Source organism: Aulonocara sp. 'chitande type north' Nkhata Bay, linkage group LG12 (genome assembly GCF_057382095.1).
Source record: "Aulonocara sp. 'chitande type north' Nkhata Bay isolate Kocher_YH1m ecotype deep benthic linkage group LG12, A_spYH_male_GT1.1, whole genome shotgun sequence".
Lineage (NCBI taxonomy): Eukaryota > Metazoa > Chordata > Actinopteri > Cichliformes > Cichlidae > Aulonocara > Aulonocara sp. 'chitande type north' Nkhata Bay.
This window is the reverse complement of record NC_141355.1, coordinates 8,132,245-8,144,342: the sequence shown is the minus strand read 5'-3', so window position 1 is coordinate 8,144,342 and position 12,098 is coordinate 8,132,245. Positions and strand designations below refer to the sequence as shown.

At 40.5% G+C, this 12,098-nt stretch overlaps 1 pseudogene; it reads left to right on the top strand.

Moving 5' to 3' along the window:
* Window positions 1–5,949: 5,949 nt before the first annotated feature.
* On the top strand, window positions 5,950–10,964 carry LOC147316879 (uncharacterized; annotated as a pseudogene).
* Window positions 10,965–12,098: the final 1,134 nt, after the last annotated feature.

The following is a 12,098-nucleotide window of genomic DNA, read 5'->3' as shown; positions in this document are numbered from 1 at the left end:
GTCCTTTAAGCTTCTTCTCAGGATAAGGGCAGGATGAGAGGTGAAGCTGTAAAATTTCAGCCAAAGCCTGGCCTGTTTGTCGTTCCAATTATGTTAATCTATCATTTTGCCGCTGTACTCATCTGAGGTTGAGCCAAGTCCATGGGCACCTGTATTAACACACTAAGACATTTATTTAATATCATTTTCATTACTATTTCTTAGCACTTTCACTCTCTAATTCCTCTGTTTTCCTTTTGAAACGTCTCTCACAAGCTCACAAGCTATATTCAGACTTCCTGCTTCACTTCCTGCCAGACACACACACACACACACACACACACTCTTCACTTTACTGGATTTTCATCCGTTTCTACAGCCTAATCAAGCTCTTATTTTATGTTCACACTCTATATACCCTCTGTAACTCTACTAATTCTAATATAAAAAGAATGCACCCTCAGTACAGAAAAACAGAAAAGTCAGTGATGCACAAATGTAGCAAAAATAGGAAACATTAGAACTGTAAATGTTTTCTTCCTTGTCTGCAGATTAACAGTCCACAGGTTGGGTGCTTGCACTCTGTTTCGTTCCCTGGAGATGAAGGAGAGAGAGCTCAGAGGACAGCAAGATGGAGGAGTGAAGGAGAAGGTGGTGCAGCTCAGTGTCCAATCAGGAGTGAGCAGTTCTTTCACCACCTTCATTGCTGTCAACAAAGACAACAGAGAGGCGATCCAAGGACCTCTGCACCGCAGACATATTCTACCACCCTGTGAGGTTTGTTTAAAGCAAACAAAGCAATACCATGAAACTGTTAACAGCAGGATGTCAGAGTCAATAGAGAGGACTCAAAAGAGCAACTTCAAATCAAACTATTTATGTAGTAGGTGTTTCTTTGCCAATGTCTTTCCCCTGCATTAGAAAGTAATAAGCCAGATGGAAGTACAACACACATCTATGCATTTCTATAAAAACTGACCTGCCCTGAACTTATAATCTCTCTCTCTCTCTCTTTGTTTTTCCTTAAAGTGATGGCTGTCCATTCGTCCTGTAAAAGTTGTAAATATAAACCTGAATGAATGGGAGTAGAAACTGTGTGTGCGCATGAAGACATGCTTGTGTCGCTGAGATTGAACAGATTTATGTATGTTCACGTAGCCAAGTGATAATCATATATAATAATCACTGAATAGTAATAATGTTATTGAACAGGTTAAACATTTAGATATCACAAAAAGTTGCAAAAAAGCAAAAAAAAAACCCACACACAGCTGTGAAGTCAGCTGCACATGAATAACATTAGTACAATGACAACTTTAATCAGAGTGAGTTCAGAAGATCCAAAAGTGGGACACTAAAAACAAGCTAGTGAAAGCAAAAAGTGACTTTGAAAAATTTATTTCATAGAATTAAAGCACTGATAGGAAAAAAAACTAAACATGAGAAGAATGGCAATCCTGCAGCGACCAATCAAAGAAGACTGTAATGGCTGCATTGTAAAGAAGTGAGTGAAGAAAGCTGATTTTTTTTTTAGTTTTTCTGAGATATGCAGAGTTTTAACGAACAATTTGAACACTATTATTCATTTACATTATTTGTTCTCAACAGAGATGGGCAGTAATGCGTTACAAGTAACGAGTTACTGTAATCCGATTACAGGCACTTGCCCTGGTGGCCATTCTTTCAGTGGGCATTTCTCAACAACAACTACAAACACTAGTGAAGTGAATGGGCATTTAATTAAATAATGAAACATTTAATTCAATAATTAATGGCATATTTAATTCATTCATTTTGTCACTCCTGGCCCTCCACACCTCACTGCCATGATTGTTTGTGTAGTTATTGGATTCTAAAACTACTAGAATAGAATAGAAAACACATAAGATGCAGTCTCTGTTTTTTCTTCACCTTATTAATTTGAACTGAACTGAAATAAATCCGTTCTTTTCTGTATGGTAATGACTAGGACCTGTCCCAGCTGTCTCTGGTGGATTCAGTATTGTCTCCAATGTTTCTGATAACTTCCAGTTTGGGAAGTTTCCCATGCAGGTGAGGAATGCAGTGACTGACAGACTACCCCTCCTTCATTTAGGACCCATGCCAAACACTGAGTAAAGACTTCCTTGCATTAAACCTGCATAGCTGTTTTCACATTTATAACAAATCACCTAAGTGACCGGCAGTGATCGTATAGTGCTCTGAGTTGTTGCCTAAACAAGCCCTCTTCAAATCGGAGTTACAGCAGAGAGAATATGGCACTGAAGCAATGATGACAGCTTTAATAACCTATTTTATCTTCAATTATTCTTGTATGAAATTCTCTTAAAGTAGCAACTGAATTTCAACCAACTCAGCTAGCTCTGCATATTTTATTTCCTCTGTTAAAATAAAATGTGGCGGAGCCCAGCTGTAATTGTACCTTGCATTAATATGGTGTATTATTGATGGTGACACAGCACTGCTTAGCATGTCGTCCTGAATCTCAGGTGTGCCAATGACCTGTGCAGTATATGAGGCACTAAAATCCTGGTGGATTTCTGGGATACGAACAGGACGGAGTCATGTGAGCTCTATCAATATTGCACCACTTACGTCTCAGACCTGTATTTATGTATTTATGCACTGAAATCGCGCTGTAATATCCAGTTAACTGTCCACATTTGTACTCTGTTTTTCCATTTATTATATTTTTTTTCATTAATTTGTCTGAAAAAAGATCCACGTAGTAACCAAAGAGAGACTAAATCAATGGTCTCTAATAGCAGCCAAATTATAAGAGCTTTCATTAGTGATGGTGAGATGAAGCCTTGTGATGAACTGAAGCTTTCCATCCAACTGGTCGACTCATGGTTCGAAGCATTGTGACGATTCATTGGCTCTACTGCGCCATCAAGTGGACGATTAAAGTCAGACAGGCTCAATGATTATAATGATGTGATGTGTAAACCTCTAAACTTACAGTTTTTTCTGAATGCTTAAACCCTAACTGTGATTCCTGTAGCACAATCTCTAAAACTATTCAGACTTATAGCAAAACCACTCACTGAGTTTGCAAAACTAAAAGCACATAAACTGCTTTGCACTCAGTTTGCAATTTTGTAACACACACTTTGCAAAACGGTAGGCACAATTCACTGCACAACACTCAATTACCAAATTTCCAACACACTCCTAGCAAAAGTATACACATGTATGGCTATCATTAACACTAATTTGCCAACTGTCTGGCACACTTTCACATGTGAAAACTTTTTTAGATAATTAGTTCACTTTGCAATCAGCCTAAGCACTATAATACAGGTAAGCTGTGTGTGCGGAGTACAATGGAGGGAGCAGAAAGAGTGAGAAGTAGAGGAGGCCGAGGAAGAGGACGTGGAGGTGAAGAAGTAGGATGAAGAGGATGACAAGGACAAGGAGGAGCAAGAGGAAGACGAGGAGGGGGGAGAGGAAGATGAGGAGGGGGGAGAGGAAGGGTAGGAAGAGTAAGAAATAGAATTGCTGATGACAATAGTGGACCATGTAATCAACCATGTAATCAACCGTGGAATGACCCTGAGGGTAGCTGGCCAACGGGTCCAGCCTAACTCGAGCCGCTACACTGTAGCAAGTACCATAAGGACATCTTGAAATGAGAATCGGTTAGTACAGTCACTTCGCACAAAGATTTGTAGCACTGCCATATGCCAGTGAGAAACACACCAATACCATTGATGTAAAAATACTGAAATTGTTACTTTACAGAATTGCTAGATGACCAGATGCTGGGGGCAGAGGAAGCATGTTCACTGCAGACCAAGTAACCCATATAGTCATTATGGCGATTGCAAATAATCCTATACTTGGAAATGAACACTTGTGTTTGTTTTGATGTGTTTCAAGTACACCAGTACTTGAAGTTTGGATCCCTCTATGCTTATGGATCTATGACAGAAGTATGAGCTCAAACTGACATAGCCTACCTTGTGCACAGAGAAAGCAAAAGCCAGATGTGTTTTGTATTCATAGATGATGGCTTGTGTGTACTGTTTGATACGGAAACACCATTTTTACGAAGGTGTGAAGAGTTAATCTAGCTGTGTTTGCTTTTGCAAGAGAACTACAATGTTTTGATTATTGGGTGACAGGTTTTCTTATTTGTGTGAAGAGTTTTGCAAAATTAGCCAATAGTTACAAAAAATGTGCTTAGGCATTCAGAAAAAACTGTAATAAACTAAAAGACAGAAATCAGATTATAAGATCTGTGGTGTTGTTGATTTATATTATGGTACTTATCATTTGTGATATTTATTACTGTGTGTATACTTTATTAGGAGAGATGAGATTAAATGTTGTCAGACAAATATTCTCTTCCTTGCTGGTTCCATCGAAGGAGAAATGTTCAAGTAAGTATGTAACTGGGACGTAATCCAATTCCACAACACAATGTGACGGGGAATCAGCTGTGTTTTGCTGCCCAATTTATTTAGAATCTGGTGCAAACCGGCGAGCCAGTTCCTGAATCAGTCACGTGGTACGGACTGCCCGCGAGGCCTCGAACATCACTGCATACGTAATCAAAGCAAGCCTCGATACGCGCTTTACAAAACTACCACGAGATTACCCGACACACGCTTCAAAGCTTCGACACACAGGAGACATCACTACTGCACACAGCCTTCACACGACAACAGGTGCACCACACTGCTAAGTGTGTTTTGTGTTTAGAGTTTTGCTAAATGGGAGACTGAGCTTTGAATAGTGTTTAAGATTTTGGCAACAGTGGGACTGATTTGATGAAAGAGTTTTCATAGTTGACAGTTTAGTTTTTACAATGGGGTTTAGTGTTTTAGCAATTCAGAAAAACTCTAATACACCTGTGCTTTTCCCAGCAACTGAGGCTTTTACCCTGCACAGTTTAAGGTATGATAAAGCACTGACCTTATAAATGGCACAAAATACACATTTTAGCTGGGAGCTGGTCATTCACAGGGGAAAGGCTCCATTGTACAACAACAACAACAGTAGTAATAGTAATAATAAATTATTATTAGTCAGGCAAGTATATCATATACCAAACATGCTTCCAAACTAATGACATTTTTTGCATTCTTCACATCAGGTCAAAATGTACTTTTTTTTAAAAAGTGACTGGCACTGCGGAAATGGATCTACAGCACCACTTAAGAAATTTTAAAGAACTTCTAACAACTTATTTACAGCTTGAAATACGTGTATGACATTTATTACACACAGATTCAGTGAACCCAATCCAAAGAGGAAGTCTGGAAGTCCGCCATTTTGAATGTAAAATGACATTTTGGCACAGTTTTAGTGTTTTCCAGGCATCGCTGGTTTACACATTCGCCTGCAAAGTGAGAGGTCACTGGTTAAATTCCATTTGGTTACTTCAGGAACTTTTTGGGGTTACTTCAGAAAGGGACATCTTCGTCAAAGCCATGTTTGTGGTGGAATTTTGATCATTTATCACTGGACATAAGATTTTCATCTCTAAAAATGTATTTTGTCCAGTCTGTCCCAAACTTCACACTTTTGATGACAGTCTGGCGACGACTACATGCCAATATCTGGTCACACATGGTGCCACAGTTCTCATATAACATTTTAATCAAGACTACCCCACTGTGATTGAAGCATTTCTTGCAAAACAATCATAACCAAACAAAACCTTTCCTGTTCTGTAAATGAACAGTAGGACAAAATGATTACTAGTCATTGCGGAAAGCACAATTAATGTTTTTGTTTACATCGTTGGAACGAGGAAAAATTCCCCCACCACAAAAACAGAAATACTCATGAAAGCAACCTGTAGTGCAAACACGAGGGCTGAATTTATTACTTCCTGCACTAGAAACCTGCCGATGTTGCTGATATGGATAGATCACCAGTCTTCCTTGTCTTTATCTTATTATCTCCTGTTGAGATGTTGCAGCAGAAAATGCAGCCTGGCCTGTTGAAACATTGTTTTTTTTTAGTGTTTCAACTGAAAAAATAGAATGCCTTTGATCCAAATGGAATGCATCTTGTGAAAAAAGGTGACATCTTGTGACATCACAAGATGATGACATAGATCCTTTGTTATGTCATCATCTTGCTGAGAGAAAAAACCCTTAAGTAGGAGCTTTGCTCTGTTAAACTTTAATGCTCAACGGACCTTGACCTGACAGCAAGCAAACCCTTTTTGGAGAGTTTTGAGAGAATTTTACTTAGCAATTCACCGACCAAGCCGACACATTTCACCATGTCAGCTCACCCATCCTTCAGCTCAAATGAGCTTGGATTAGTTAAAGGGAGCATTTTGGGAAAGCACTACAAGGTAGAGGCTTTCCTCGGAGAAGGGGGCTTTGGTATTGTAGCCAAATGTCGTGATACCATGACTAACCGAGCTGTGGCTATTAAAGTGAACAAGAGCCGCCCTGATATTCTGCAACAGGCGAAATTGGAAATTTTCATCCTGGAGCAGCTGCGAAGGTTGGATTCAGATGCCGCCAACATTGTTCAATGGGACGGCTTTTTTCACGACGGAGAGCGGGTTTGCCTGAAATTTGAACTCCTTGATCAATGCCTGAGGGACTACATATGGGACCGGAAAAACCACTGTCTCCCCATAAGCGAAGTCAGGCCAATTTTAGGTCAACTGACAAATGCTCTGTCCCACCTGGGTTCTGTGGGAATGGTGCACGCTGACCTCAAACCTGGAAACATCATGGTTGTAAACCGCCATGAGTCTCCCATCAAAGTCAAACTTATAGACTTTGGCCTCGCATGTCCTGCGTCTGCAGTGATGCCTGGTGACCGTGTGGGGACGGTTGGTTATTGTGCACCTGAGGTTATGCTTGGCCTTCCTTACAATGAAGCAATTGACATGTGGTCTCTGGGGCTGGTAGCTGTGGAGCTTGCTACAGGGCTGCCACTCTACCCTGGAAATGAAGACTATGATGTTTTGAAATTCATCATAGAGACTCAGGGTCAGCCACCAGATCATGTTCTAGACTCTGGCGTCTACACTGAAGACTATTTCATTGAAGACAAAGACAAGCAACAGCGCTGGACATTTAAGACTGACCAACAATTTCAGTATGAGACAGGATATGAGTCCCTGGAGACAAGATGCATAAAACTGACGCGTCTGGATGACCTTGAACAAATAATAATGTTTAGACGAGGACCAGAAGCTGGCCAACGCTTATTTGTCAGCTTAATTAAACAGATGTTGGCCTTGGATGCACACCAGCGGATAACACCCTCTCAGGTTCTCCGGCATCCCTTTTTCAGCCCTAAGAGTTCCCTGTGCATTGACATGAGTGCTGAAATATCACAAAACCCTGTGGTCTTTCAGCACCCTTCAAACTTGGAAAGCAAGAGATCACAGAAAATCAACTGCAGTTTTCAAAACTCGGTTGAATTTTCTCAGCAAGTATTCGTCCACACATCAGCCAGTCCATCATTCAGCTCAGATGAGCTTGAATTAGTTAAAGGGAGCATTTTGGGAAAGCACTACAAGGTAGAGGCTTTCCTCGGAGAAGGGGGCTTTGGTATTGTAGCCAAATGCCGCGACACAACAACCAACCAAGCTGTTGCCATTAAAGTCAACAAGAGCGACCCTGATATTCTGCAACAGGCACATGTGGAAATTTTCATCCTGGAGCAGCTGCGAAGGTTGGATCCAGATGCCGCCAACATTGTTCAATGGAACGGCTTTTTCCACGACGGACAGCGGGTTTGCCTGAAATTTGAACTCCTTGATCAATGCCTGTGGGACTACATAGGGGACCAGAATAAACAGGGTCTCCCCATAAGCGAAGTCAGGCCAATTTTAGGTCAAATCACAAATGCTCTGTCCCACCTGAGTTCTGTGGGAATAGTGCACGCTGACCTCAAACCTGGAAACATCATGGTTGTAAACCGCCATGAGTCTCCCATCAAAGTCAAACTTATAGACTTTGGCCTCGCATGTCCTGCGTCTGCAGTGATACCTGGTGACTTTGTGGGGACGGTTGGTTACTGTGCACCTGAGGTTATGCTTGGCCTTCCTTACAATGAAGCAAGTGACATGTGGTCTCTGGGGCTGGTGGCTGTGGAGCTTGCTACAGGGCTGCCACTCTACCCTTCGGAGAATGACTATGATTATCTGAAATTCATCATAGAGACTCAGGGTCAGCCACCAGATCATGTGCTAGACTCTGGCGTGTACACTGAAAACTATTTCATTGGAGACAAATACAAGCAACAGCGCTGGACATTTAAGACGGAAGAACAATATAAAGGCTCTGTTCCAGGGACAGGACATGAATCCCTGGAAACAAGATACATAATACTTACACGTCTGGATGACCTTGAACAGCTAATGATGTTTAGACGAGGACCAGAAGCTGGCCAACGCTTATTTGTCAGCCTAATTAAACAGATGTTGGCCTTGGATGCACACCAGCGGATAACACCCTCTCAGGTTCTCCGGCATCCCTTTTTCAGCCCTGGCCTCTCTAAAAGGTTCCCATGTATCAACATTGAAAGACCATACTGAATCAGTCTCCAGCATGGCATCTTCCACCCTGGACAAAAGTGATAAAAATACAAACTGGGGTTGGAAAATGACATTAACAGCAAATTACAATGCAAAAATTAATTAAGCTGCTCCAAAAATGATCACTTTGGCTTCTTTTTTTTAAATTTTCACTCCCCCCACCCCAACCAGTCGTGGCAGAGGGCTGTCCCTTCCTGAGCCTGGCTCTGTTGAAGGTTTCTTCCTTTTTAAAGGGAGTTTTTCCTTCCCACTGTCGCTAAATGCTTGCTCATAGGGAAATCTTCTGATTGTTGGAGTGGCCAAAACTCTAGGGGAAGTAGCAATTCTTGTGAAAATTTAAAAAAAAAAGCCTACCAATCTTCAAAGCGCAGCAGTGGACACCTTACCATCACATCAGTCCTTCAATCAGACCTAAAACACCACCTTTACAGAAATAAATTCCATACAAATTGGAAATAAATTGCGTAATAATTGTTGTTTTTGATTGTTTATAAATATATAGAGCTACCCTTCAGCCTCCTAGTAGACATACCTGTGTTATGAATGTGAAACTCCTCTGATTTTCAGAAAAGTTGACCTCTGACCTTGAAGTCAAGGTCATTGAGATTTAAGCTTCACAGAGATTTTCAGTAGATGCAACCATGGTATTGACTTGAAAATTCTACACTATCAAAGACTTAGGTGCCCACAGCACCTCGCCATATACAAAAGATTTTTCTATTCATTTATGTATTATTAGTTTATTTATTTCTTCATCCCGCTCTCTCTCTTTTTTTTAATTCACCTTTCTGTTGCGATGCTCTGGACATTTCTAAACCCCACAAGTTCAGCCTCAATTTTCAACCCAATTTTCCTATACTTTCACTTGAACACGTCCAGCCTTCACCTCTCACCGGTCCTCGTCCCCTCTTCTCACAGCTTCCTGTGTGGCCTCCCAAATCAAACACAGGCCCAAATCAGCCGTTTCTTCTTCTCTGTTCATTCTCTCTTCATCTTTTCAGTCTTTTCTTGGCGGTTAACTCCCAGCATGGCAAATATGAACTCAGACAGTCCAATGCAGTGCTTTCACACAGTCATGTCACTGGTACACTTTCCAGCTTGTAATTCAGAGCACATGTTCCATTAACATACATGCTGCTGGACCCTTCAGTGTTTTAGGTCAGTTGTACTGTCTTCTGCCTGCTGTTAATTCTTCAAATCTACGGTGTTGTTCTGTCTGTTTTCTGTCTTCATCAGGAGATTGACTGTCCTTTAAGCTTCTTCTCAGGATAAGGGCAGGATGAGAGGTGAAGCTGTAAAATTTCAGCCAAAGCCTGGCCTGTTTTTCGTTCCAATTATGTTAATCTATCATTTTGCCGCTGTACTCATCTGAGGTTGAGCCAAGTCCATGGGCACCTGTATTAACACACTAAGACATTTATTTAATATCATTTTCATTACTATTTCTTAGCACTTTCACTCTCTAATTCCTCTGTTTTCCTTTTGAAACGTCTCTCACAAGCTCACAAGCTATATTCAGACTTCCTGCTTCACTTCCTGCCAGACACACACACACACACACACACACACTCTTCACTTTACTGGATTTTCATCCGTTTCTACAGCCTAATCAAGCTCTTATTTTATGTTCACACTCTATATACCCTCTGTAACTCTACTAATTCTAATATAAAAAGAATGCACCCTCAGTACAGAAAAACAGAAAAGTCAGTGATGCACAAATGTAGCAAAAATAGGAAACATTAGAACTGTAAATGTTTTCTTCCTTGTCTGCAGATTAACAGTCCACAGGTTGGGTGCTTGCACTCTGTTTCGTTCCCTGGAGATGAAGGAGAGAGAGCTCAGAGGACAGCAAGATGGAGGAGTGAAGGAGAAGGTGGTGCAGCTCAGTGTCCAATCAGGAGTGAGCAGTTCTTTCACCACCTTCATTGCTGTCAACAAAGACAACAGAGAGGCGATCCAAGGACCTCTGCACCGCAGACATATTCTACCACCCTGTGAGGTTTGTTTAAAGCAAACAAAGCAATACCATGAAACTGTTAACAGCAGGATGTCAGAGTCAATAGAGAGGACTCAAAAGAGCAACTTCAAATCAAACTATTTATGTAGTAGGTGTTTCTTTGCCAATGTCTTTCCCCTGCATTAGAAAGTAATAAGCCAGATGGAAGTACAACACACATCTATGCATTTCTATAAAAACTGACCTGCCCTGAACTTATAATCTCTCTCTCTCTCTCTTTGTTTTTCCTTAAAGTGATGGCTGTCCATTCGTCCTGTAAAAGTTGTAAATATAAACCTGAATGAATGGGAGTAGAAACTGTGTGTGCGCATGAAGACATGCTTGTGTCGCTGAGATTGAACAGATTTATGTATGTTCACGTAGCCAAGTGATAATCATATATAATAATCACTGAATAGTAATAATGTTATTGAACAGGTTAAACATTTAGATATCACAAAAAGTTGCAAAAAAGCAAAAAAAAACCCCCACACACAGCTGTGAAGTCAGCTGCACATGAATAACATTAGTACAATGACAACTTTAATCAGAGTGAGTTCAGAAGATCCAAAAGTGGGACACTAAAAACAAGCTAGTGAAAGCAAAAAGTGACTTTGAAAAATTTATTTCATAGAATTAAAGCACTGATAGGAAAAAAAACTAAACATGAGAAGAATGGCAATCCTGCAGCGACCAATCAAAGAAGACTGTAATGGCTGCATTGTAAAGAAGTGAGTGAAGAAAGCTGATTTTTTTTTAGTTTTTCTGAGATATGCAGAGTTTTAACGAACAATTTGAACACTATTATTCATTTACATTATTTGTTCTCAACAGAGATGGGCAGTAATGCGTTACAAGTAACGAGTTACTGTAATCCGATTACAGGCACTTGCCCTGGTGGCCATTCTTTCAGTGGGCATTTCTCAACAACAACTACAAACACTAGTGAAGTGAATGGGCATTTAATTAAATAATGAAACATTTAATTCAATAATTAATGGCATATTTAATTCATTCATTTTGTCACTCCTGGCCCTCCACACCTCACTGCCATGATTGTTTGTGTAGTTATTGGATTCTAAAACTACTAGAATAGAATAGAAAACACATAAGATGCAGTCTCTGTTTTTTCTTCACCTTATTAATTTGAACTGAACTGAAATAAATCCGTTCTTTTCTGTATGGTAATGACTAGGACCTGTCCCAGCTGTCTCTGGTGGATTCAGTATTGTCTCCAATGTTTCTGATAACTTCCAGTTTGGGAAGTTTCCCATGCAGGTGAGGAATGCAGTGACTGACAGACTACCCCTCCTTCATTTAGGACCCATGCCAAACACTGAGTAAAGACTTCCTTGCATTAAACCTGCATAGCTGTTTTCACATTTATAACAAATCACCTAAGTGACCGGCAGTGATCGTATAGTGCTCTGAGTTGTTGCCTAAACAAGCCCTCTTCAAATCGGAGTTACAGCAGAGAGAATATGGCACTGAAGCAATGATGACAGCTTTAATAACCTATTTTATCTTCAATTATTCTTGTATGAAATTCTCTTAAAGTAGCAACTGAATTTCAACCAACTCAGCTAGCTCTGCATA